Source organism: Pan troglodytes, chromosome 10, assembly GCF_028858775.2.
Source record: "Pan troglodytes isolate AG18354 chromosome 10, NHGRI_mPanTro3-v2.0_pri, whole genome shotgun sequence".
NCBI lineage: Eukaryota > Metazoa > Chordata > Mammalia > Primates > Hominidae > Pan > Pan troglodytes.
In genome coordinates, this window is record NC_072408.2 from 35,257,388 (window position 1) to 35,284,415 (window position 27,028).

The following is a 27,028-nucleotide window of genomic DNA, read 5'->3' on the forward strand; positions in this document are numbered from 1 at the left end:
AAGTTCTTGGTGTATGGTCAAAGTCACTACCAGTATATATGATTACCTCCTATTTGAGGCAGTATTTTTCTTTGAATCAAAGACCTGTTTTTTTTCTCAAATTTAATTACAATGATTTATAGATGCTATGAATTATCTCTGTGACTGAATTAGATAGTCATTTTATACTGACACTGATGCTTCCTAAATGTTTTAAAGTAGGCTGTAACTCAAATGATCTCACAGAAATTTCTAGGATTTAGAATCAAAATATTATTGAAAACAACCATAACTTGTTTTAACGTCTATTATTGCTTCTTTGTGTAGCCAATTAATCATAAAAAAATGTTTTTCATGAGAGAGAGATGGAAGGAGAGAGAAAATGATCTCTTCCAAATGAGTCAGATCTGTCATCTTTGTAATTCAGAAATTGTCGATTTGAAGCTTAAATTTTTGGTGTTTTTGGTGATATGTGTGCTATTTAATGATGATGATGATGATAGCAGCAACAGCAGATAATATTTATTAACTGCCTAATTTAGGCCAGGAATTACTATACTTTACCTCATTTAACAGAGAATACAGCAATAGAAATATGTCATATACAGAAATACTTGATTATTAAGATAAAAATAAGAACATAATATCTAAACCTTCTTAAAAATTTGAGACAAAACAAATCTGAAAAATAATTTCTGAATATAATTCCAAAATATAAAACCGTATTAACAATAATTTTGTTTCTAAAACAAAATCATTGATGAAAAGAAAAATGTCACCTACTATGTACTCACAAAATTAAAAACAAAAAAATTTTAAAAAAAGAAAAAGAAAAACAACTGAAGTCATTTTAAATATTTTATTTTAAATGGAAGTAATCAGGAATAATATTTCTTAAAAACTAGTTTGTGAAGTTATGATGATAAAATTCAAAATTTTGATCAAGGTAGGAAAATATGTATAATTTTCAAGTTGCTACTAAAGAAGAAAAGGAGAGAGATTAAGAAAAAAAAAGGATACATTTAAAACAGACCAGGGACTTCAGAAACCAACTAAGAAGAAAAGACAATAAGCATATACAAAGCAACTGTTTATAATGAATTGGGCAGCACAGGGCTATGGTGCTTGAGAGAAAGGAAAAAAAGAGGTGATCTCTGCATTCAACTTGGCTTTCTATGATGATCTCTACCCAAATTATGGCACAGAGAATTGCCAGAGAAACATAAATGCACCCTCAGGAAATATATATATATATATATATATGGCAGGAGAGCTTAGTCAAACAAAGTAGAGATCTAACTGGAAGGTATATGGTTTGGATGCTGGAGTTTGCTGAATCAGCTGCAATTTATAGGACAGAAAACTAGTGGTGAAAGAATTTCACAGATAAGAAAATCCAGAGGACTACATAGGTTTCCCTTTGAGGCTTTGCCCAAATACTAACTTGTGCATGCACTGGGCAAGACCCTGAAACGAGTCAGAGAATAGCTAATACTAGGGGATAGGGGATCAGGGAGATGAATGCATATTCTGGAGGCCTTACCGAATATGCGTTAGGAGATATGACTAGACAAATTGGAGATGCCTCATTAAACAGACAGACATGCTATCACTAGACAAATTGGAGATGCCTCATTAAACAGACAGACATGCTATCATGATCCAAGAAAGATGTTTTAGGAGCAGGGTTACTCTAGTCATTGAGTAAAAAATATGCTGTATCCTTCATAACAATTTCTGAAACCAAGGTTTTATAGGATCAAGCAGACCTGTCTGCTAGCCAGAACTTAACTTAATACAATCTAAATGTGGGCACAAAATAAGCTTGCAGCATCTGCCTTGTTTAGGATAGAATTAAAATTACTAGACATGCAAAGAAGGAGGTGAATATGACTCTCAAGTAATGGAAAAAAAAGCTATAGTAACAAATTCAGATGACACAGATGTTTGGGGATTTAAAGATAAGTGTAGTTAAACACTTGTGATAAAAATTTTATGTACTTAAAAAAGGCATAATAAATGAAAGATTGGGAATCTCTACAAAGATATGGAATGGATACAAAGAAATTAACTAAAATTCTAGACCTGAAGAATTCAATATCTGAAATGAAAATGTAACAGCAGATCAATTTTTGCATCTTATAAATAAGAACACCGGTTTTAGGAAATATGAGTCTGTGCATTCAGTCAACATGTTATAAGAAATGTCAGTTATTAGCATGTTTTCAAGGTGGCTAGAACAAGTCATCTGCATTTTTTTTTCCCCAGGGGTTGACCCTGGGTAATTAGGAGAGAAATGGATCAAAGGCAAGATGTCTAAACTGCTTTCTCTTTAGTCCATTCTCTTACTTTGTCAACATCTTCTTGCCACATATACCAGGTAGCTAGTCATTATTCATATTACAGCATTTTCTGCAAAATCTTGTATAAAAGAATATGCCTAACATTAGATGAGGATGAAAATTTGAACCATATGCATTCAGCATAGGAGTTTCCTGTATAAAGCATGTACAATTTTTTATGAGTCATTTTTTCCTAGTTAAATTACTTCATAATTTACGTTACTTAAAATTTTTTATACATGTTGATGAAGGCATTTATTTGAATGTCTATGGCCAAAGTCACTTGTTTTCATGGCCAATGGGTTCCCATTTTAATTATATGATTTGGAGTTTTCAACTCAGCTTATTAAAATAATTCTTATCTTCACTTGCATAAGATTGGTTTTCATTTAATTACAAAAATGAACTTCAAACCTTTGTTATACTTTTTAGCTATAATAGAGAGATTAAAAAAGGTCTCAGTATACAACAGTTCAAGTTACAGTATCATTCGGTATTCTATCCCAACAGAAACAACCTCTTGCAGCGTACCAAACATTCTCAATTAATGGATTGGTGACTACAGGTCACTATTCAATAAATTCTGGGTTTTGTTTGGTTTGTAGATATAACTATATCTAAACATTACAGTGCCAGTTGTTACAAACACCTGCTTTAAGTATCGTGGAACAATTGAGCCACAGGGGAGATAAATCTCTTTGTATTCATGAAATTCAGGCTATTAAAGAACAATTAAGAACATACTGTCAGGTGACTTTGTTGTGATTTAGGCTTTCTGTAGTTTTTTTAAAAATAAATTTACTTATTTGGTTCAATTTTCTAGTAGCTGGAAACTGTGACCTTCACAGATATTCAATACATTACGTTAAGACACAATAGTCCTTTCTTAGTGAGGATATAATCTCACACTAACTGATGTTTATGTGGACGATGTACCTAAAGAGTCCCAACTTTTTTTTTTTTTTAAAGATAGAATCTCATTCACTCTGTCGCCCAGGCTGGAGTGCAGTGGTATGATCTCTGCTCATTGCAATCTCTGCCTCCCAACTTCAAGATATTCTCCTGCCCCAGCTTTCCGAGTAGCTAGGATTACAGGTGTGCACCACTAGACCTGGCGAATGTTTATATTTTTAGTAGAGACTGGGTTTCACAATGTTGGCCAGGCTGGTATTGAACTCCTGACCTCAAATGATCTGTGCTTCTTGGCCTCCCAAAGTGCTGTAATTATAGGCATGAGCCACCACACCCGGCCCAGATTTAGGACATTTCTTTTTAAGTTATTGCATTAGTTATCTATTGCTGTGTAATGAATTGCCACATACTTACTTTTGCTTTATTTTTGATTCACATACAATAATTGTACAAATTTATGGGCTAAAATGTGTAATGATCAAATCAGAGTAGTTAGCATATCCATTACCTTATTTATCATTTCTGTATGGTAAGAATATTAAAATTCCTCTTCTAGCTATTTTGAAATATACAATACATTATTATTAACTTTAGTCACCCTACCAAGCAATACAACACCAGAACTTATTCCTCCAAACTGTAATATTGTACCATTGACCAACTCCTCTTTTCCTCATCCCTTTCCCATCCTCTAGTAACCAAGATTCTTCTGCCACCTTCTATGGGATGAACTTTTTTAGATTCCATATATGAGTGAGATCATGCCATATTGGTCTTTCTGTGCCTGGCTTACTTCATGCAGTTAAATAAAGTTCTCCAGGTTAATCCATGTTGTTACAAATGAAGGTATTTCATTCACATTTGTGGCTGAATAGTACTCCATTATGTATATATGCTACATTTTCTTTATTAATTATCCCTAATGAACACTTAGATTGACTCCATATCTCGGCAATTGTGAATAGTACCACAATAAACGTGAGAGTACAGGTTTCTCTTATACATGCTGATTTCATTTTCCTTTAAGTATATAACCAGTAGTTGGATTGCTGGATCATATGGTAGCTCTTTTTTAATTTTTTGAGGAAACTCCATACAGTTTTCCCTAATGGCTGTAATGCTTTACTTCTCACCAACATTGTACCAGGATTCCCTTTCTCCACATCCTCGACAATACTTTTAAATCAACACACACTTGACAACTTATAGTTTCTAAAGTCCAGGACCAACTTAGCTGGCCCCTGTGTTTAGGAGCTCACAAAGTAGCAGCATAAGTACTGGTTGGCTGCATTTTGATCTGAAGACTGGACTGGAAAAGAATTGGCTTCAAAGTTAATCCAGGTTTTGATGGAATTCAGTTCCTTGTGGGTATAGGACTTAGAGCTTCCATTGTTTGCTTTGTTTTTGTTTTTTTTTTCCTGGATGTCAGCCAAAAATCACCCTCACTTCCTAGAAGTTGTCTGCACTCTGTAGAGGCTGTTCATACTCTCTTGCCATGTGGGTTTTCCCAACATAACTGTTTATTTCATCAAGCCAGCAAGGGAAGAGTGTCTCTAGAAAGAGTCTGATTGTAAGACAGAGTCTTATATAACATAATATACTCACAGAAGTGAAGTATCATTACCTTTGTCATATTTGTCATATTTTGTTAATTAGGAACAAGTCATGGGTCTGATATACTTTGAAGAAAATGGGTTGAAACAAAGGGTGTAAACACCAGCATTCAGAGATCATTCACAAGTCACCTTACAGTCAGTCAAACACACCAACTAAGCCAACTCTTAAGACCTTTCTCACCACCTCTTGTATATGTGTTTCACTTCCTCATTTGAATTTTGTTAGACCACTGTTCTGAGAGTAATAAAGAATATGATATGCTTGTGTAATATTATGTTTCCTAGACCATTTTGTAGATGATCAGAAAACAGACCTGTAAGTAGTTCAATTTAATAGAAAATATATCGCTTCAAACTTTGAAATTTATGCTCCAGATTAGATCTGCTACAGAATAAGTGCAGTCTCAAGTAGAAAAGATTTTGTTCCCACTTAATAGTCACTTTAAGCTTTCTCTGGCTACAGGTAGAGGTCCAATGTGACCTACTTGCTTTGGGTAATTTTACCCATGATCATTGACAAGAGATTATATATTTGTTTATATTGGACACAGTAATTTGTCACATTAGTTGTTTTATAGGGTGTAAGGGAAATATGTGCTATCTTAGATCTGTGATCTAAGAACCAATACACTACTCATTTCATTAACTTAGGTAGATAGTCTAGTGAACTAAATAAGCCTTTCTTGGAGAGATGGTGTTTGAGATGATCCTCTTCAATACTTCTCAACTCCAATAGATATTTCCATAAGAGTGCCTCATATGGATGGATATTATCTATTGTCCATTTTCTAAGGCCAATTTGCGTGACCAAACAACAAGGCTACTGGCCAACAGTAAAAAATCTGGGAATATACATAATGTTCTCCTGAGTGAGTACTTAACTCTTCTTCCACTACCAAATAAACACTTATGAGTTCATAGTGAAGATTTGCCTTTGCCTTCTTACATCAAGGTTTTACCACTTGCAAGGTATATTGCTACTTATTTCCAAACAGCGACATGCTTTCAATACTGAAACCCATGATAGTGAGCCAGAAAGGTTGCTTTTTCTCAGCTAATAGAGAATCATAGGGTCACAGAGTCAAACAAGGGATTGTTGGAGGATTGGGGGAAGGGAGAGAGAATAGTGTATATGACCATAGAAAAACTGAGAAAAACGTGTTTTTTTAAAGTCACATGGAACATTACCCAAGATATGGCTACAAAGCAAGTCTAAATTACTTTTAAGTGATTAAAATTATAGTGAGTATGCTCTCTGACAATGAATTGGATTAAAAACAAATAAAAATAAAACAATTATATCCCTAGATATTTGTAAATAAGCAACATACTTTTAACATTTTTATATTTTAAATGCTGGGATACATGTGCAGGACATACAGGTTTGTTACTTATGTGTACATTTGCCATGGTGGTTTGCTACACCCATCAACTCATCAAAAAAAGTTTAAACCCCACATGCATTAGGTACTTGTCCTAATGCTATCCCTCACCTTTCCCCCCACACCCTGACAGGCCCCAGTGTGTGATGTTCCCCTCCCTGTGTCCATGTGTTCTCATTGTTCAACTCTTACTTATGAGTAAAAATATGTAGTGTTTGGTTTTCTGTTCCTATGTTATTTTACTGAGTATGATGGTTTCCAGCTTCATCCATGTCCCTGCAAAGAACATTAACTCATTCTTTTTTATGGCTGCATAATATTCCATGGTGTATATGTGCCACATTTTCTATATCCACTCTATCATTGATGGGCATTAGAGTTGGTTCCATGTCTTTGCTATTGTGAGTAGTGCTGCAATAAACATATGTGTGCATGTGTCTTTATAGGAGAATGATTTACAATCCTTTGGGTATATACCCAGTAATGGGATTTTCTGGATCAAATGGTAATTCTAGTTCTAGATCCTTGAGGAATCATCACACTGTCTTCCACAATGGTTGAACTAACTTAAACGCCCACCAACAGTGTGAAAGTGTTCCTATTTCTCCACATCTTCTCCAGCATTTGTTGTTTCTTGACATTTTAATGATCACCATTCTAACTGGTGTGAGATGGTATCTTATTGTGATTTTAATTTACATTTCTCTAATGACCAGTGATGATGAGCTTTTTTTCATGTTTGTTGGCCACATAAATGTCTTCTTTGAAAAGTGTCTGTTTATATCCTTTGCCCACTTTTCGATGACATTGTTTTTTTTTCCTTGTAAATTTGTTTAAGTTCATTGTAGATTCTGGATATTAGCCCTTTGTCAGATGGATAGATTGCAAAATTTTTCTCCCATTCTGTAGGTTACCTGTTAACTCTGATGATAGTTTCTCCTGCTGTGCAGAAGGCTTTTAATTTAATCAGATCCCATTTGTCAATTTTGCCTTTTGTTGCCATTGCTTTTTGTGTTTTAGTCATGAAGTCTTTGCCTATGCCTATGCCCTGAATGGTATGGCCTAGGTTTTCTTCTAGGGCTTTTATGATTTTGGGCCTTATATTTAAGTGATTATCCATCTCGAGTTAATTTTTGTATAAAGTGTAAGGAAGGGGTCCAGTTTCAGTTTTCTGCATGTGGCTAGCCACTTTTTCCAACACCATTTTTTAAATAGGGAATCCTTTCCCCATTGCTTGTTTTTGTCAGGGTTGTCAAAGATCAGATAGTTTTAGATGTGTGACATTATTTCTGAGGCCTCTGTTCTGTTCTGTTGGTCTATATATCTGTTTTGGTACCAGTACCATGCTGTTTTGGTTACTGTAGACTTGTAGTATAGTTTGAAGCCAGGTAGTGTGATGCCCCCAGGTTTATTCTTTTTGCTTAGAATTGTCTTGGCTATATGGGCTCTTTTTAGGTTCCATATGAAATTTAAAGTAGTTTTTTTCTAATTCTGTGAAGAAAATCAAGGCAGCATGATGGGAATTGCATTGAATTTTTAATTACTTTGGGCAGTATGAGAATTTTCACAATATTGATTCTTCCTATCCAAGGGCATGGAATCTTTTTTCCATTTGTTTGTGTCCTCTCATTTCCTTGAGCAGTTGTTTGTAGTTCTCCTTGAAGAGGTCCTTCATGTCCCTTGTAATTTGGATTCCTGAATATTGTATTCTCTTTGTAGCGATTGTGAATGGGAGTTCACTCATGATTTGGCTGTTTGTCTATTATTGGTTTATAAGAATGTTTGTAATTTTTGCATACTGGTTTTGTATCCTGAGGCTTTGCTGAAGTTGCTTATCAGCTTAAAGTGTTTTTGGACTGAGACAATAGGGTTTTCTAAATATACAATCAAGTTATCTGCAAACAGAGGCAATTTGACTTCCTCTCTTCCTATTTGAATACTCTTTATTTATTTCTCTTGCCTGATTGCCTTGGCCAGATCTTCCAATACTACGTTGAATAGGAGTTGTGAGAAAGGGCATCCTTGTCTTTTGCTGGTTGTCAAAGGGAATGTTTCTAGCTTTGGCCCATTCAGTATGATATTGGCTGTGGGTTAGTCATAAATAGCTCTTATTATTTTTGAGATATGTCCCATCAATACCTAGTTTATTGAGTGTTTTTGTCGTGAAGCTGTGTTGAATTTTATCACAGGCGTTTTCTGCATCTATTGAGATAATCACAGGGTTTTTGTAATTGGCTCTGTTTATGTGATGAATTACATTTATTGATTTGTGTATGTTGAAGCAGCCTGGCATCCCAGGGATGAAGCTGACTTGATCTTGATGGATAAGTTTTTTGATGTGCTGCTGGATTTGGTTTGCCAGTATTTTAAAGAGGATAATTGCATCAATGTCCATCAGGGATATTGGCCTGAAATTTTCTTTTTATTTTTTGTGGTGTCTCTGCCAGGTTTTGGTATCAGGATGATGCTGGCCTTATAAAATGAGTTAGGGAGGAGTCCCTCTTTTTCTATCGTTTGGAATAATTTCAGAAGGAATGGTACCCGCTCTTCTTTGTACCTGTGGTAGAATTTGGCTGTGAATCCGCCGGGTCCTGGGCTTTTTTGGGTTGGTAGGCTATTAATTACTGCCTCAACTTCATAACTTGTTATTGGTCTATTCAGGGATTTGACTTCTTCCTGGTTTAGTCTTGGGAGGGTTTATGTGTCCAGGAATTTAATCAAGTTCTTCTACATTTTCTAGTTTATTTGCGTAGAGGTGTTTTTAGTATTTTTTGATGGTAGCTTGTATTTCTGTGGGATCAGTGGTGATATCCCCCCTTATCATTTTTTATTGTGTCTATTTGATTCTTCACTCTTTTCTTCTTTATTAGTCTGGCTAGTGGTCTATTTTGTTAATCTTTTAAAAAATTCACCTCCTAGGTTCATTGATTTTTTAAGGGTTTTTCACATCTCTATCTCCTTCAGTTATGCTCTAAGTTATTTCTTGTCTTCTGCTACTTTGAATTTGTTTGCTCTTGCTTCTCTAATTCTTTTAATTGTGATGTTAAGGTGTCAATTTTAGATCTTTCCCCATTTCTGATGTGGGCATTTAGTGCTATAAATTTTTCCCTAAACACAACTTTAGCTATGTCCCAGAGATTCTGGTACCTTACGCCTTTGTTCTCATTAGTTTCAAAGAACTTACTTATTGCTGCCTGAATTTCGTTATTTACCCAGTAGTCATTCAGGAGCAGGTTGTTCAGTTTCCATGTAGTTGTGTGGTTTTGAGTGAGTTTCTTAATCCTGAGTTCTAATTTGATTTCACTGTGGTATGAGAGACTGTTTCTTATGATTTCCATTCTTTTGCATTTGCTAAGGAGCGTTTTATTTCCAATTATGTGGTCAGTTTTTGAGTAAGTGGTATGTGGTGCTGAGAAGAATGTATATTCTGTTGATTTGGGTTGGAGAGTTCCATAGATGTCTATTAGGTCTGTTTGGTCCAGAGCTGAGTTGAAGTCCTGAATATCATTGTTAATTTTCTGTTTCATTGATCTGTCTAATATTGACAATGGGGTGTTAAAAACTCCCACTCTTATTGTGTGGGAGGCTAAGTCTCTTTGTAGGACCATAAGAACTTGCTTTATGAATCTGGGTGCTTCTGTATTGGGTGCATATAAATTTAGGTTAGTCAGCTCTTCTTGTTGCATTGATCCCTTTTCCATTATGTAACGCCCTTCTTTGTCTTTTTTGATCTTTATTGGTTTAAAGTCTGTTTTATCAGAGACTACAATTGAAATCCCTGATTTATTTATTTATTTATTTTATTTCGCTTTCCATTTGCTTCGTAAATATTCCTGCATCCCTTTATTTTGAGCCTATGTATTTGCACTTGAGATGGGTTTCCTGAATACAGCACACCAATGGGTCTTGGCTCTTTATCCTTTTTGCCAGTCTGTGTCTTTTAATTGGAGGCATTGAGCTCATTTGCATTTAAGGTTAATATTGTTATGTGTGTATTTCATCCTGTCATCACGATGTTAGCTGGTTATTTTGCACATTACTTGATGCAGTTTCTTCACAGTGTCATTGGTCTTTATATTTTAGTATGTTTTTGCAGTGGCTGGTACTGTTTTTTCCTCTCCTTATATAGTGCTTCTTTCAGGAGCTCTTGTAAGGCAGGCCTGGTGGTGACAAAATTCCTCAGCACTTGCTTGTCTGTAAAGGATTTTATTTCTCCTTCACCTTTAAGCTTAGTTTGGCAGGGTATGAAATTTTGGGTTGAAAATTATTTCCTTTAAGACTGTTGAATTTTGGCCCTCACTGTCTTCTGACTTGTAGGGTTTCTGCAGAGAGATCTACTGTTAGTCTGATGGGCTTCTCTTTGTAGGTAATCTGACCTTTCTCTCTGGCTGCCCTTATAATTTTTTCCTTGCTTTCAAGCTTGGTGAACGTGACGATTATGTGTCTTGGGGTTGCTCTTCTCGAAGAGTATCTTTGTGGTGTTCTTTGTATTTCCTGAATTTGAATCTTGGCCTGTCTTACTAGGTTGGGGAAGTTCTCCTGGATAATATCCTGAAGTGCATTTTCCTACTTGGTTCCATTCTCCCCATCATTTTCAAGTACACCAATCAATAGTAGGTTTTGTCTTTTCACATAGTCCCGTATTTCTTGGAGGCTTTGTTCATTCTTTTTTATTCTTTTCTCTTCAATCTTGTCTTCACTGTTTATTTCATGAAGTTGATCTTCAATCTCCGATATCCTATCTTCCACTTGATTGATTTGGCTGTTGTTATTTGTGTATGCTTCACGAAGTTCTCATGCTGTGTTTTTCAGCTCTACCGGGTCATTTATGTTCCTCTCTAAACTGGTGGTTATAGTTAGCAGCTCCTCTATCCTTTTATCAAGGTTCTTAGCTTATTTAAATTGGGTTAAAACATGTTCCTTTACCTCAGAGGAGTTTATTGTTGCTCACCTCCTGAAGCCTACTTCTGTCAATTCATCAAACTCATTCTCCACCCAGTTTTGTGCCCTTGCAGGTAAGGAGTTGTGATCCTTTGGAGGAGAAGAGGCACTCTGATTTTTGGAATTTTCAGCATTTTTGTGCTGGTTTTTCCTCATCTTTGTGGATTTACCTAGTGTTCATCTTTGATGCTGATGACCTTTGGATGGTGTTTTTGCACAGGCATCCTTTTTGTTGATGTTGATATTATTGTTTTCTGTTTGTTAGTTTTCCTCCTAATAGTCAGGCCCCTCTTCTGCATGTCTGCTGGAGTTTGCTGGAGGTCCACTTCAGACCCTGTTTGCCTGGGTATCATCAGCAGAGGCTGCAGAACAGCAAAGACTACTGCCTGCTCCTTCCTCTGGAAGCTTCATTCCAGAGGGGCACCCACCAGATGCCAGCCAGAGCTCTCCTGTGTGAGGCATCTCTTGACCCCTGCTGGGAGGTGTCACCCAGTCAGGAGGCATGGGTGTCAGGGACCCACTTGAGGAGGTAGTCTGTTTCTTAGAAGAGTTTGAGTGCTGTGCTGGGAGATCCTCTGCTCTTTTCAGAGCTGGCAGGCAGGAATATTTAAGACTGCCAAAACTGCACCCATAGCCGCCCCTTCCCCTAAGTGCTCTGTCCTAGGAAGATGGGAGTTTTGTCTATAAGCTTCTGACTGGGGCTGCTGCCTTTCTTTCAGACATGGCCTGCCCAGTGAAGGGGTATCTAGAGAGGCAGTCTGGACACATTGGCTTTGCCACACTGAGGTGGATTCCACCCAGTCTGAGCTTTCTGGTGGCTTTGTTTACACTGTGAGGGGAAAACCACCTACTCAAGCCTCAGTAATGGCAGATGCTTTTCCCCCACCAAGCCTGAGCATCCCAGGTCAACTTCAGACTGCTGTACTGACAACAAGAATTTCAATCAGTAGATCTTAACTTGCTGGGCTCCATGAGAGTGGGACCCACTGAGCAAGACCACTTGGCTCCCTGGCTTCAGCCCCCTTTCCAGAGGAGTGAATGGTCCTGTCATGCTGGGGTTCCAAGTGCCACTGGGGCAAAAAACAAATAAACAAACAAACAAACAAACCTCCCACAGCTAGCTCAGTGTCTGCCCAATCAGCTGCCCAGTTTTGTAATTAAGCAACATACTTTTAAATAACACGTCAGTCAAGGTGGAAATCATATGTAATTGTACATGAATAAGACAATTTTCAAGTTAAATGTTAATAAAAGAGGAAGATATCATATTTTGTGAGATACAAACAAAGCAGTTACAAGAGGAATATTCATAGCTTTAAAATGTTTATATTAAAGAGAAAAAAGGTACAAAATAATGATTAGGATCATGCATTAAGAAGCTAGATAACAAAGAGAAAATTAAACCCAAAGTAAGTAGAAAGATGTTTAATACATAAATTCACCTAATTTATACCAGCAATTTCTATCTTAGGAATGTATACTCCCCCAAAAAACAAAAATAGATGCTCAAAAAGAGGTTTGCAAAATAAATGTTGTAGTAGCTTTATTCACAATAACCCATGCTGGAATAAACCTTAACGACCATAAACAAAAACAAACAAATTGAAATATATTCATAAGGACATGCTAGTCTGTGAAAAAAAGGGAATAAATTACCAATTCACATAAGATAAATAAATATCAAAATCAAATAGAACAAAATAAGCTAGAAACAAAAATGAATTTACTGTATCATCTCAATTATATAAAATTTTAGAAGAGGCCAAACTAATCTATCATGATGCCACTGAATTGTATAAAATTTTACTATTTTATTGTCATTCCATGAGATAACATTATAACAAATGCATAATTTTATTGTTTTATATTTATTAGTAAATGATTTTAACACATTTGAAGCTACTGTTTCCTCTCTATAGCTAAATTTTTGTATTTTAAAACTTTGTCTTTGATTTACTTATTGTTTTAAAGGCAGACATTTATTTAGACTGCCCAAATAATGATTCACAACAGAATTGAAAACTAACCCTTTGCCCATTTGCCCTGAGAATACCCGCTGGTGACATTTGTGGCTGCAGCATTTACCCTGTGATAAATTTGCCATGAAATATTTCACTTTTATTATTATTTTTTATTCCTTTAGATATTGAATTTGGAAATAAAATACATCATTCAATTTATAGAATTCTGTTTTTAGTAGTGTTATTTCAATTTATAAAATATAGTAATCCTCCATTGCTGAAAATGTCAAATCCTAGAAAACGTAGCATTCCTATGCATGATGTTAACATCGCTCTTGAACAGTTATTGGTTGAAGATTCATATGATGAATGTGGTTTTCCTGAAATAGATAATTCTGATGATTAGCATGATTCTGATGCTAACTCTGTTTAGAACTAACTCCAAGAACAGTCTTTATATTTTATTTTTACATTGAAACTCAGTCTGATTTTCTTCAGCCTCAAAGAGCTCCCTTACGTAAAATTAAATGAATGGTGGCGGTGAGCTACATTTTTTTTTTCTAAACAGGAAAAGGTTTAAGAAAGTAATTCATGGAAACTACATTTCATAAAATTTATCTATGCAAAAATGTTTATAAGTGAATACAAAATATTGTAATTGGTGAAACTGAGTAATTTGACACTTGTTATAGCTCTTCATTATAGAATACATCCACCAATTCTTAAACAGCTTGACAATATTAGTCCTCAGTTGTAGTACCCTTTTCCTTAAAAATAGTAATATTGTGCATTAAAGATAAATGCTCATTACTTAAATGTACCAGGTAACACACATTTAAAATATAATGTATTTCATCAATTCACAAGTACACATATAATGTAAATAATTGTTTTATCAACATGTATTCATTGAAAGCCCATTATGTTCAAGGAATTAAAATTGTTATATGTCTAAATAGATTCACTGCTTTTTCTTTAATTCATAAATTAATTTCCAGTTTATAAGGAAAACCATTTCTTTCATTGCTGCGTTAAAATTTCAACAGAGCAAACTTGGTTCTTTGGAGTCTGACTGTATATTTAAATATGTAGACATTATTTTTTTCATGGAAATCTTGGTAATATTAATTGACTAATTGAGCTAACAGATAGTTATAGAATGCTCTAAACAATACTTGAAAGTACATACTCCTTTTCAAGTATTAAAATAAAAAACTTAAGTTTTCACCTAGAAATATGAGTGAACTTTACCTAACATAATAAAAAAGGAATGTTATAAAAATTATTGTGATGGAAATGAATGAAATAAAAATAAAAACAATAGAAATAAGAAATGAGACCAAAATTTGTTTGATTTAAGCATTAATAATATTTTAAACCACCTATCAAAAATCATGAAAGAAATATTAGAGGAGACACAATTTGCCAATACTAGAAATGAAAAAGTAAGCAGCAAAATTGATTTTTCTCACATTAGAAGGATAACAAATATTATGAAAAATTTCATGTCAATAAATTTGTCAACTTATTAAATAGGCAATTTTCTTGTAAAATACAGACCAAGGTAAAATATGGGCAACTATTTACAACAACTTGTAAAATACAGACTATAAGGTAAAATATATATATATATAAAATATAAAATATATATTATATATAATATTTATATATAAACATTTATATATAAATATATTTATTATATATAAATATAAATATATTTATTATATATAAATATATATTTATATATAATATTTATATATAATATATTATATATAAATATAAATATATTTATATAAATTTATATTCTATAAATATATTTATATTTATATAAATATATATAAATATATAAATTTATATATAAAATATATATATAAATATATATAATAAATATAAATATATTTATTATATAAATATTATATATAAATATAAATATATTTATTATATATAAATATATATTTATATATAATATTTATATATAATATATTATATATAAATATCATATTTATATATTTATTCATATTATATATATAAAATTTATTTTACCTTATGGTTATTTAAAATATAAAATTTATTTTACCTTATGGTTATTTTACCTTGTGGTTATTTAAAATATAAAATTTATTTTACCTTATGGTTATTTAAAACATTGAAGTTATATCTCAAAGCTTTCTCAGGAAAAGTTTAGATGTTTTCATGAGGTGAACTCTATAAAATAATTAAGGAAGGCCAGGTGTGGTGACTCATGCCTGTAATCTCAGCACTTTGGGAGGCAGAGGTGGGCAGATCACCTGAGGTCAGGAGTTTGAGTCCATCATGGCCAACATGGTGAAATCCCATCTTTACTAAAAATACAAAAAATTAGCCAGGCATGGTGGCTCATGCCTGTAGTCCCAGCTGTCCAGGAGGCTGAGGAAGGAGAATCACTTGAATCCAGGAGGGAGAGTTTGCAGTGAGCAGAGATCACACCACTGCACTCCAGTCTGAGTGACAGAGCAAGACTCTGGCCCAAAGAACCAAACAACAAACAGATCATTAAGAAAAAAAATGTCTGTGTTACATAATTTTATAGAATAGATGAGGTAAATATTACAACTAATTTTAAATAACCAACATCACCTCATTACTCAACTTTAAAATAATATAGCTAGAAAAACAGCAACTACAACAATAAAAATACATGTCAATGCCCTTTATAAAAATAGATGCCAAAATATTAATAAAATATTACATATTGGCTTCATCAATATATAAAAATGACAATAACTCACAAACAAGTGACTTATTTCAGGAATGGAGTTTGCATTGCTTGCATTAACATTAACAAGCCAAATAAACAGTAAAGGAGACCCAAAGGTAGCCACTTGAAGTTTCTGTAGTAAATACACACACAGACACACACACAAACACACACACACACACACACACACACACACATATATATAAAATAATTTATATCCAGGAAAAGAATTGGGGAGAGGGGAGAGTGAGAGACACTTAAACCCTTTATTTTATATGTCTAGCTCCTGTTTGTATATAAATAATATGTATAAATAATATATATTACATATATATAAATAAAAAATATAAATAATATACATGTATATCTGGCAAAAAGTTTAAGCATTTCTTGTCATTAATACTGGAAGTTTTCTAGTTGTTTTATAATTGGCTATTTAAAATAAATTTTATGGTTTGGCTGTGTCCTCACCCAAATCTCATCTTGAATTGTAGTTCCCATAATCTTTATGTGTCATTAAAGGGACCTGGTGGGAGGTAATTAGATCATAGGGGCAGCTAGTCTCCTGCTGTTCTCATGATAGTGAGTGAGGTCTAAGGAGATCTAATTGTTTTATGAGAGGCTTTTCTCTCTTTTGCTCAGCACCTCTCTTTGCTGCTGCCATTTGAAGAAGAACATGTTTGCTTCCCCTTCCACCATGATTGTCTGTTTCCTAAGGCCTCCCTAGCCATGCTAAACTGTGATTCAATTAAGCCACTTTCCTATATAAATTACCCAGTATTGAGTATGTCTTTATTAGCAGCACGATAATGGATTAATATAGTAGCTTAGTACCACAGAGAAGGGAGCATTGCTCTAAAGATACCTGGATATGTGGAAGTGATTGGAACAGGTAACAGGCAGAGGTTGGATACTTTTGGAAGGCTCAGAAGAAGACAAGAAAATGTGGGAAAGTTTGGAACGTCCTAGAGACTTGTTGAATAGTTTTGACCAAAATGCTGATAGTGATATAGACAATGAAGTTCAGGCTTCTTTGATTTCTGATAGAGATGGGAAAGTTATTGGGAACTGAAATAAAGGTCACTCTTGCTATGCAAAGAGACTGGCGGCATTTTTCCCCTGCCCCAGAGATCCATGGAACTTTGATCTTGAGAGAGATGATTTAGGGTATCTGGCAGAATAAATTTTGAAGTGGCAAAATGTTTAAGAGGAAGCAGAGAATAAGTGTTTGGAAAATTTGCAATCTGACCAAGCCATAAAAAGAAAACCTCATTTCCTAGGAAGAAATTCAATCTGGCTGCAAAAGTTTGCATAAATGATGAGGAGCTGAATGTTAATCACCAAGACAATGAGGAAAATGTCTCCAGGACACGTCAGAGACCTTCATGGCAGTGCCTCCCATCATAGGCTCAGAGGCCTAGGAGGAAAAAATGGTTTTGTGGGCTAAGTCAAGGCCACCCCTGGTGTGTGTGGCTTTGTAACTTGGTGCTCTGTATCCCAGCCACTCCAGCATGACTGAAAAGGGCGAAGATACAGCTTAGGCAATTGCTTCAGAGGGTGGAAGCCCCAAGCCTTGGAAACTTTTAATGTGGTGTTGGGCCTGTGGGTGAGCAGAAGCCAAGAACTGAGGTTTCGGAAACTCTGCCTAGATTTCAGAGGATGTATGGAAACACCTGGATGTCCAGGCAAAAGTCTGCTGCAGAGGCAGGACCCTCATGGAGAACCTCTGCTGGGGCAGTGCAGAAGGGAAAAGTGAGATTGGAGCCCCCATAAACAGTGCCTGCTGGGGCACTGCATAGTGGAGCTGTAAGAAGAGGACCACCATCCTCCAGACTCCAGAATCATAGATCCACCAACAACTTGCACCATGCTCCTGGAAAAGTCACTCAATGCCAGCCTGTGAAAGCAGCCAGGAGGGGGATTGTACCCTGCAAAGCCACAGCAGAGCTGTCCAAGGCCATAACAGCCCACCTCTTGCATCAGGGTGACCTGGATGTGACACATGCAATCAAAGGAGATCATTTTGGAACTTTAAGGTTTAATGACTGCCTATTGGATTTCAGACTTGCATGGGGTCTGTGACCCCTTTGTTTTGGCCAATGTCTCCCATTTTAAATGGGTGTACTTTCTTAATTCCTCTATCTCCATTGTATCTAGGAAGTAACTAACTTGCTTTTAATTTTACAGGGACATAGGCAGAAGGGACTTTCCTTGTCTCAGATGAGATTTTGGGCTTGGACTTTCAAGTTAATGTTGCAATGAGTTAAGATTTTGGGTGGCTGTTTGAAGGAGTGATTGTGTTTTGAATTCTGAAGACAAGAAATTTGGGAGAGGCCAGGGGTGGAATGATATGGTTTGATTGTGTCCCCACCTAAATCTCATGTTGAATTGTAGTTTCCATAATCCTCACATGTCCTGGGACAGACCTGGTGGGAGGTAATTAAACCATGGGGGTGGTTATCTTTATGCTCTTTTCATGATAGTGAGTGAATTCTCATGAGATCTGATAGTTTTATAAGGGGTTTTTCTCCCTTTTACTCAGCATTTCTCCTTGCTACTGCCATGTGAAGAAGGACATGTTTGCTTCCCCTTCCACTATGATTGTAAGTTTCCTGAGGCCTCCCTAGCTATGCTGAACTGTGAGTCAATTAAATCTCTTTCCTCTAAGATTACCCAGTCTCAGCTATGTCATTATCAGCAGTGTGAGAACAAACTAATAAAACAAATTTTAAAAAATCTATCTTTTTCACACTAAGGCCTATATTCATAGGTGGTCTGCCATAGAGAAGACTTTAATTTTCTCACTTTAACATACTCTTTTGTGAAATACTCAGAGAGCTTCATAAGAAGCAGCAATTTGACAAATGCCTTTTAGGGCAGTTTTTTTTAATTAATCCTTTTTGTGTCCTTCTGCTTCTCTTTTTATAATACTTTGTGATAAAAATTAAACTGTCCTTATTATGTATTTTATTTTTCTTAGCTTATAGTTTACATTGATAATTAAATATAGATAAATAATTATTCAAATTAACACAAATGAAAGTGTTCTGGGAACTCTGACATACAGAGGAATCAAGTCAGAAATGATGGAACAGTTGCACCTGTGCTTCCCAGGTGATCATTCTGAGCATCAGAGAATAATGAAATATTTCACAATAAAAAATGCAAATTTAACTATGATATCCTTCAAGAGAGAAATATTGAAATCTATCCTTTCTTATATCTTATGAATTATTCTTTTTTTGTGGTGTATGTACTATGTATGGTGATAGACTGAATTGATCAAACACAGAAAAAAAGCAACTTAAATGACTGGTTTATTCAGCACATCATTGTGAATGTTATTTATTTGAGCTGAACATGAGATCATGAGTTTTAAATCAAATTGTCCAAGTTATTGTGAACCGATTTTTTTCACTATACTATGTTACTCCCAGTAACCTAGCAATTATTAAAAAGTGCATGTGTGTGTTTTTTGTTTTGTTTTGTTTTAAAGGGCCAGGGAAGCAGAAGGAAGAAAGTAAGCTAGAAATAGTAACAAATATTTAGCATATTAAACAGGAAAGCATTTATTTTCAAGATATCCTTTTATTATTTTATTTAAAATAGTCTATTCCTTTATAAAGCAGTTAAAATATTCAAAGGATTCATTAATTGAGGAATTCTAATGGAGCTTGGCTTCCTGTTACATGTGCCTTGCTTAAATAAATATAGAAATCTATCATGAGCAAGAAGGACTTATCTTGGAGTGTAGTGGATTTATGATCATGAAACATATTCTGAAGTTCAAAGACTTTGCTTCTTTGGGGTCCATTTGAGAGGGACATGTCCGCTTCCCCATTCCTGTTGAAAACTCTCCTCCACAGATGTCCCCGAGAAAAGACAACATCAGAAAAGGGAGCAAAATAAGGAAGAACTGGGAGCAATAAAATCTCCACTTAAGCCTCCAATGTGGATTTAAAATAAAACTAGCAGCTCGGCCTCTATCTCATACTTATATTAAACCTAAATTACTTTGTATTTAATAAAAAAGCACACTCCACCAAGTTAGATGAAACCCAAAGCCTTTCTGTTTTTATTTTTTACTTCAAAATAAATGCCTTCACTGTTAACACAGATTTGTATTCCCTTAAATTCTGTGTGGATTTAGCAGTGGACTTTTTATTTCACTGCAGTTACAAAGAAAATATACAATACTTAACCCTGTTGAACTACCATAATAATACATTCAATAACAATAGAAGTGACGTTTTTTTTTCTTTTTTTTAATTATACTTTAAGTTCTAGGGTACATGTGCACAACCCGCAGGTTTGTTACATATGGATACATGTGCCATGTTGGTGTGCTGCACCCATTAACTCATCATTTACATTAGGTATATCTCCTAATGCTATCCCTCCCCCTGACCCCCACCCCGACAGGCCCCGGTGTGTGATGTTCCCCTTCCTGTGTCCAAGTGTTCTCATTGTTCAATGCCCACCTATGAGTGAGAACATGCGGTGTTTGGTTTTTTGTCCTTGCGATAGCTTGTTGAGAATGATGGTTTCCAGCTTCATCCATGTCCCTACAAAGGACATGAACTCATCCTTTCTTATGGCTACATAGTATTCCATGGTGTATATGTGCCACATTTTCTTAAGCCAGTCTATCATTGATGGACATTTGAGTTGGTTGCGATTCCCCAAGGCTCTAGAACTAGAAATACCATTTGACCCAGCCATCCCATTACTGGGTATATACCCAAAGGATTATAAATCATGCTGCTTTAAAGACACATGCACACATATGTTTATTGCAGAAGTGACTTTTTTTATAGCCACAAGAAAATTAAAATACTCCATATCACTTTCTAAATATTAGATGAATAATTTTCAGAAAATTAAGAGAAAGTGGTAACATGCAGAAAATTCAATCATGCAGATAATTTTTGTAATGAATCCGAATACTGAGAAGGTTGGATAGACTGTATCTCCATTGGTCACTTTCTAGCTGGAATTTACTTGCTTTTTTTTCTTGGTCTCTCAGTTTAAATGTAAAGACCAGGGAAAATATTTCATTATTTCTAAAAATTTAAACACACACACACACATGCACATAAAATTAGGACTTTCTATTAATATATAAAAATATATATAACTATATAATATATACCTTTCATGCAAAAATCTAAAGACATTTAAATTAAATATATTAATATTTTTGAATTCATTGATAAAATCAATTTATTTCAAAGTGGCAGGTAAAAGTAAGTTTGCCCTTGAGAACTAAAAAGTAATAAACAGATATACAATGTATTTTCCATACTATTTTATCACTAAGAGAGTATTTCACGCCTTTGGAAAGATAGATATTGATTTTTTTTTAGTGAATTGTTCATTTAAATGTTGCTCTTCTAATTCTGTCTTAACTAGAGGTAATACCAATTTCTAAATGAGCAAATCAAACAAGAGGGACAGATTAGAAGTATAGACCAACCATAGGGGATTAAAAGAGAAAATATTGGCTTAGTAAACCTATGAAAAATAATTGAATTAAATTGTTATTATTAATCATTTCTATTCACTCTAAAGGGTTTGCTTGTTTTCCACATGCCCGTGAAGTAACCTAGAGGTGCCCAAATTACCATTGATCAATAGTTTGAAATTATAGTTTTTAAACTTTAACCTTCATTTTTCTATGTAGTATTCTGTGTTCTATCATTAGATTTTGTGGAATTATATATTCTGAAATCAGGTCAACATTGTTCAGACACAGAAAAAAATGTGAACTTCTTTTTTGTATATAAGGACATACAAATTGAAGAAAACTCTATTTAGAAATATAGTGGGCAGATGGCCTTTAATTTCCAGCTAAGAGACATTGAGAAAATTGGCAAAATATAGTGTACAAAAAATTCAGATACTTGGTTATTGAATACTATCATTTTGATAAAAGAGGACAGAAGGAAACTAAGTAATACTACACAACTACTATTCTTCATCGGAGGCAGTCCCCTGTAGTGGAAAGAAAACTGGATGAGCTTTGCCAACACTTAGTAAGGACTCCCTTACTAAATAGTTTTTTTTTAAATTTTGATGAATCATTTAACTAATTTGAATTTTATTTTGTTCATTTACAAGGTAAGAGCATTGGCATAGTATTAAGACCCTTTTTAACTGTGAAATTGTTTGCTTCTTGATAACAAATTGCCATAGAAACCTGAAACTACTGACTTCATTAAGGTGATAATTCAGAATGAATGCATATAAGCTTTATCTTCTTTACCCCATCAATAGGTATATGTAACAAAGTGGTAAAATAGTCCTCCCTTATTCCAGTGTAATAACCTGTGGAATGTTATATGGAGCATGGAATATTTGTCTTATTCTTGAATTTAAAATGAGAACCTGAATGCCTTAAGTTATGGAACATGTATTTCAAAAAATTTGAAGAGGAGGAAATACATCTAACGCATGCTATGAGGCCGGTATTACTCTGTTGCCAATGCCAAACAAGGACACAACAAAAAAAGAAAACTACGAGTCAATAGCACTGATGAACATAGATGCAAAAATTCTGAACAAAATACTGGCAAACTGAGTTCAACAACACACTAAATAATCATTCACCATGATCAAATGGGATTTATACCAAGTATGCAAGGATAGTTCAACATATACCTATCAATAAATGTGATGCATCACATTAACAGAATCAAGAATGAAAGTCAAATAATTATTTCAGTAAATGATGAAAAAGCATTAGATAAAATTCCATATCCTTTTATGATAAAAGTCCACATCAAAACGAGTCTAGAAGGAACATTAGTCAAAATAATAAAGGACATATAAGACAAACCCACAGCTCACATGGTACTGAACAAGGAAAAAATGAAGGCCTTTCCTGTAAGGATTGGTACAGGAAAACGATGCCCACTTTCACCACTGTTGTTCAACATAATATTTGAAGTCTTGGCCAGAGGAATTGGGCCAATGAAAAAAAAATAAAAGGCATTCAAATTGGAAAGGAGGAAGTTATATTAGTCTTGTTCACAGATGACATGATCTTACACGTAAAAAAATCTAAAGGCCACAGCAAAAAACTGTTAAGAGCTGATAAATGAATTCGGTGAAGTTGTAAGATACATTATCAGCATACAAAAATTAGTAGCACTTATGTACATTAACAGCAAACACTGTGAAAAAGAAATCAAGAAAGCTATCTCATTTACAATAGCTACAAAAAGTATAAAATACTTAGAAATCAATCTAACTAAAGAAAAAGATCTGTACAAGGAAAACTGTAAAACTGACAGAAGAAATGGAAGAGTACACAAAACAGGGAAAGATACTCCAGGCTCATGGACTGGAAGAGTTAGTATTTTTAAAATGACAACCCTACTCAAAGAAATTTACAGATTCAATGTAATGCTTATCAAAATGTCGATGACATTTTTCACTGAAATGGAAAATAAAAATCTTAAAATTTACATGAAACCATAAAAGGTCCACAATAGCCAAAGCATCCTGAGCAAATAGAACAAAGCTGGAGGCATCACACTACCAAGCTTCAAAATTTACTATGAATCTTTGGTAACCACAATGGTATGGTACCAGCATAAACAACAGACATAAAAAACAATGGAACAGAATAGAGAATCCAGATACAAATTTATGCATTTTCAGCCAACTAATTTTTGACAAAGGCATCAAGAACATGCAGTCTTTTCACTAAATAATGCTAGGAAAACTGGATAACTATATGCAAAATAATGAAACTAGATTCCTATCTCTTATCATAAATAAAAATCAAATCAAAATGAATTAAAGACTTAAATCGGCTGGGCCTGGTGGCTCAAGCCTGTAATCTCAGCATGTTGGGAGGCCGAGGCAGACGGATCGCCTGAGATCAGGAGATCAAGACGAGCCTGGCCAACATGGTGAAACCTCGTCTCTACTAAAAGTACAAAAATTAGTTGGGCATGGTGGTCCATGCCTGTAATCCCAGCTACTTGGGAGGCTGAGGCAGGAGAATGGAGAATGGCTTTAACTCGGGAGGCGGAGGTTGCAGTGAGCCGAAATTGCACCACTGCATTTCAGCCTGGGCAGCAGAGCGAGACTCCATCTCAAAAAAAAAAAAAAAAAAAAAAAAAAAAAAAGACTTAAATCTAGGACCTGAAACTATGAAACTACCAGAAGAAGAAAATGGAAAAATGCTTTAGGATATTAGCCTAGGCAATTTTTTTTTTTTTGGTAAGACTTCAAAAGCCCAGGCAACAAAAGCAAAACTAGACAAATTTGATTATATATCAAGCTAAAAAGCTTCTGTGCAGTAAAGCAAACAATCAGCAAAGTGAAGGGACAACCCACAGAAAGGGAGAAAATATTTGCAAACTACCCATCTAACAAATAACCAGAATACACAAGGTGTTCAAACAACTTAGCAGCAAAAATAATAAAAATAATCCAATTAAAAATTGGGCGAAACTCTAAACAGACATTTCTCAAAAGAATACTTACAAATGGCAAACAGGTATATGAAAAAAGCTCAATATCACTAATCATAAGAGAAATGCAAATCGAAACCACAATGAGATATGATCTCACCCGTTAAAATGTTTTGTATCAAAAAGACAGGGATTAACACACCAGTGAGCATGTGGAGAAAGAGGAACCCTTGTACACTATTGGTGGAACTGCAAATTACTGCAACCACTATAAAGAACAGTATGAATGTTCCTAAAAAGCTAACAATATAACTACAATATGATTCAGCAATTCATCTACTGGGTATATATCCAAAGGAAAGGAGATCAATGAGGAATACCTGCACTTCTGTGTTTATTGCAGCATTATTCACAATAGCCAACATGTGGAATCAACTTGAGTGCCTAGACAATAATAGCATATTATTTAACCATAAACAATAAAATATTGCCATTTGGAGCAACATGGATGGAACTAGAGGCCATTACGTTAAGTGAAATAAGCCAGAGACAAATATCATATGTTCTCACTTATATGTCAGAGCTAAAAAAGTGGATCTCATAAAGATAGAGAATAAAATGGTGGTTACCAGAGGTTGAGAATGGTAGAGGGGAGGATGAAGGATAAAAAGAATATAAATATAAAAGCACAGTCTTGTTGGTAACTTAATTGATTTATGCTATCACGAACATTGTCCTTGTTTTGTAATGAACCTAAAATAATGATTAAAAGATAAATAAAATGGTAAAAAAAAATTTAGAATAAAAACTGGATACAAAGGTAATTTAATGGAACTTCACAGTATTTGGAAAGCATATAAATTTTAAACTAATTGAAAACATTCTATGAAAACTAAAATGACTGCCTTTTATGAGGATAGGCACCATGATAGGTAAAAACCTACTAACAAATGGCATGTCTTCTAACTCTGAAAATGCAGAACTTGGCTACTATTGTGACAGCAGAATTTTTCCCCACTGTTTTGATGTCTTATTATATTTGGGCTGCTATAAGAAGCTATCATGGACGGAGGCTTTTAAAGAACATAAATGTATTTCTCACAGTTCTGGAAGCTGAAAGTCTGAGATCAGGGTGCCAGCATGGTCAAGTTCTACTCATGGCCCCTTTCCAGTTTGCAGACTGCCTCCTTTTTCTTGCATCTTCATATGGTAGAAAGTGGATGAGAGAACTCTCTGGGGTTTCTTTCATAAGAGCACTAATCCCACTCACAAGCATTCTGCTCTTATGACCTAATCACCACCCAAAGGCACCTACCATCACATTGGGGTTCAGGTTTCAACATACAAATTGTGGAGGTACACAAACATTCAGTTAATAACATGAATTAGAACAGTTTCTAATATGGTTTGGCATAGAAGCAGATGTAGTGATTAAGAGCTTAATCTTGGAGTTCAGAATTAATTCAAACCTTGACTCAGTCACTTTTTCAGCTTTTTAGCTTTGTGCGTGTTTTCTGTATCTGAATCCAAAGTACACGTATTCAAATTAATTATATCAATACACACCTTGGTATATCAGTAGTAGATTTTTTTTTACTAAAAATATTTCATGGCTTTGTAAAACGCACTTTAAAATATATTAAAACGATCTATGTATATCTATCAATCTATCTGTAAAATTTGGAATTAGATTTATAATTGGGCTTTTTCACATAAGACTTGAAATTCTACTTGAAAATGTAGTATTGAATCTCCAGCCAACAAATGCTGTAGGGAAATTGTTCTTATTAGTACTGGGCTTTTGGAACTCAACTGATTTCTTCCAAGTAAGGTTCTGGAAAGGAAAGAAAACATGCAGTACAAAGCAGCTTCATGATAGTCTGAATAAGAACACACAGAAGTTATTAATGGTGCCAATCACAAGTCATTAGAGTTTTTTCTAGCCTGAAGCTTTACACCCATACCTCATATAAATTAGCCCCTTTTTTAAGTTATATTATTGAGAATAGGTTTACCCTCAAAGAGCAAATATATTTCCTTTTCTGCTACAAAGTTTATTTATCAAATTTTATACTGGAAACAGAAGCACTCTGAGTCAACTGATTTAAAAGTATAATGGATACACATATCCAAACAACTTACAATAGCTAAATGCCAAAAGAAACCTATCTCAAGCATAAATTAGAAAATTCATATATTTTACTTCTATTTGAGTTAAATTATTTGCATCATTGAAATAAAACATCCATTCTTGAAGTCTTAACATCTTGATTACATTTGTTGTGCCATAAGAGATAAGTGTCTACAAAATTAATACCCTAGGGAGAAAATACTATAAATTACCTTATAGTATTGTCGAAAAAATTCGGCTCCAAACAAAGGATTAGTCATCATGAAACATAATTTATTTTTATTTGATTAAGTGTCATTTATTTTATGTTATAGTCTCATGTTCAGAAGATTGAGTTACTCTTACTTCTCAGTACACAGGGCACTATATTTGTATTTCCTTTATGCACTATTCTTACTAAGTTTAGTAACAAGCTATAGCTTCTATTAAATTTGTTTGGGATTATTCTTCTGTTTCCTAATTATGTATAAAAATGCACAAAATTGAGTAACTTGGTAAAATTCACTTGAAATTATTCTAGATCTCAGTTTTTTTGAGCTATTTAATCAATCAATGGTTTTCTAAATTATTGTTTTTTCTGTCATCAATTTACATTCCCTCA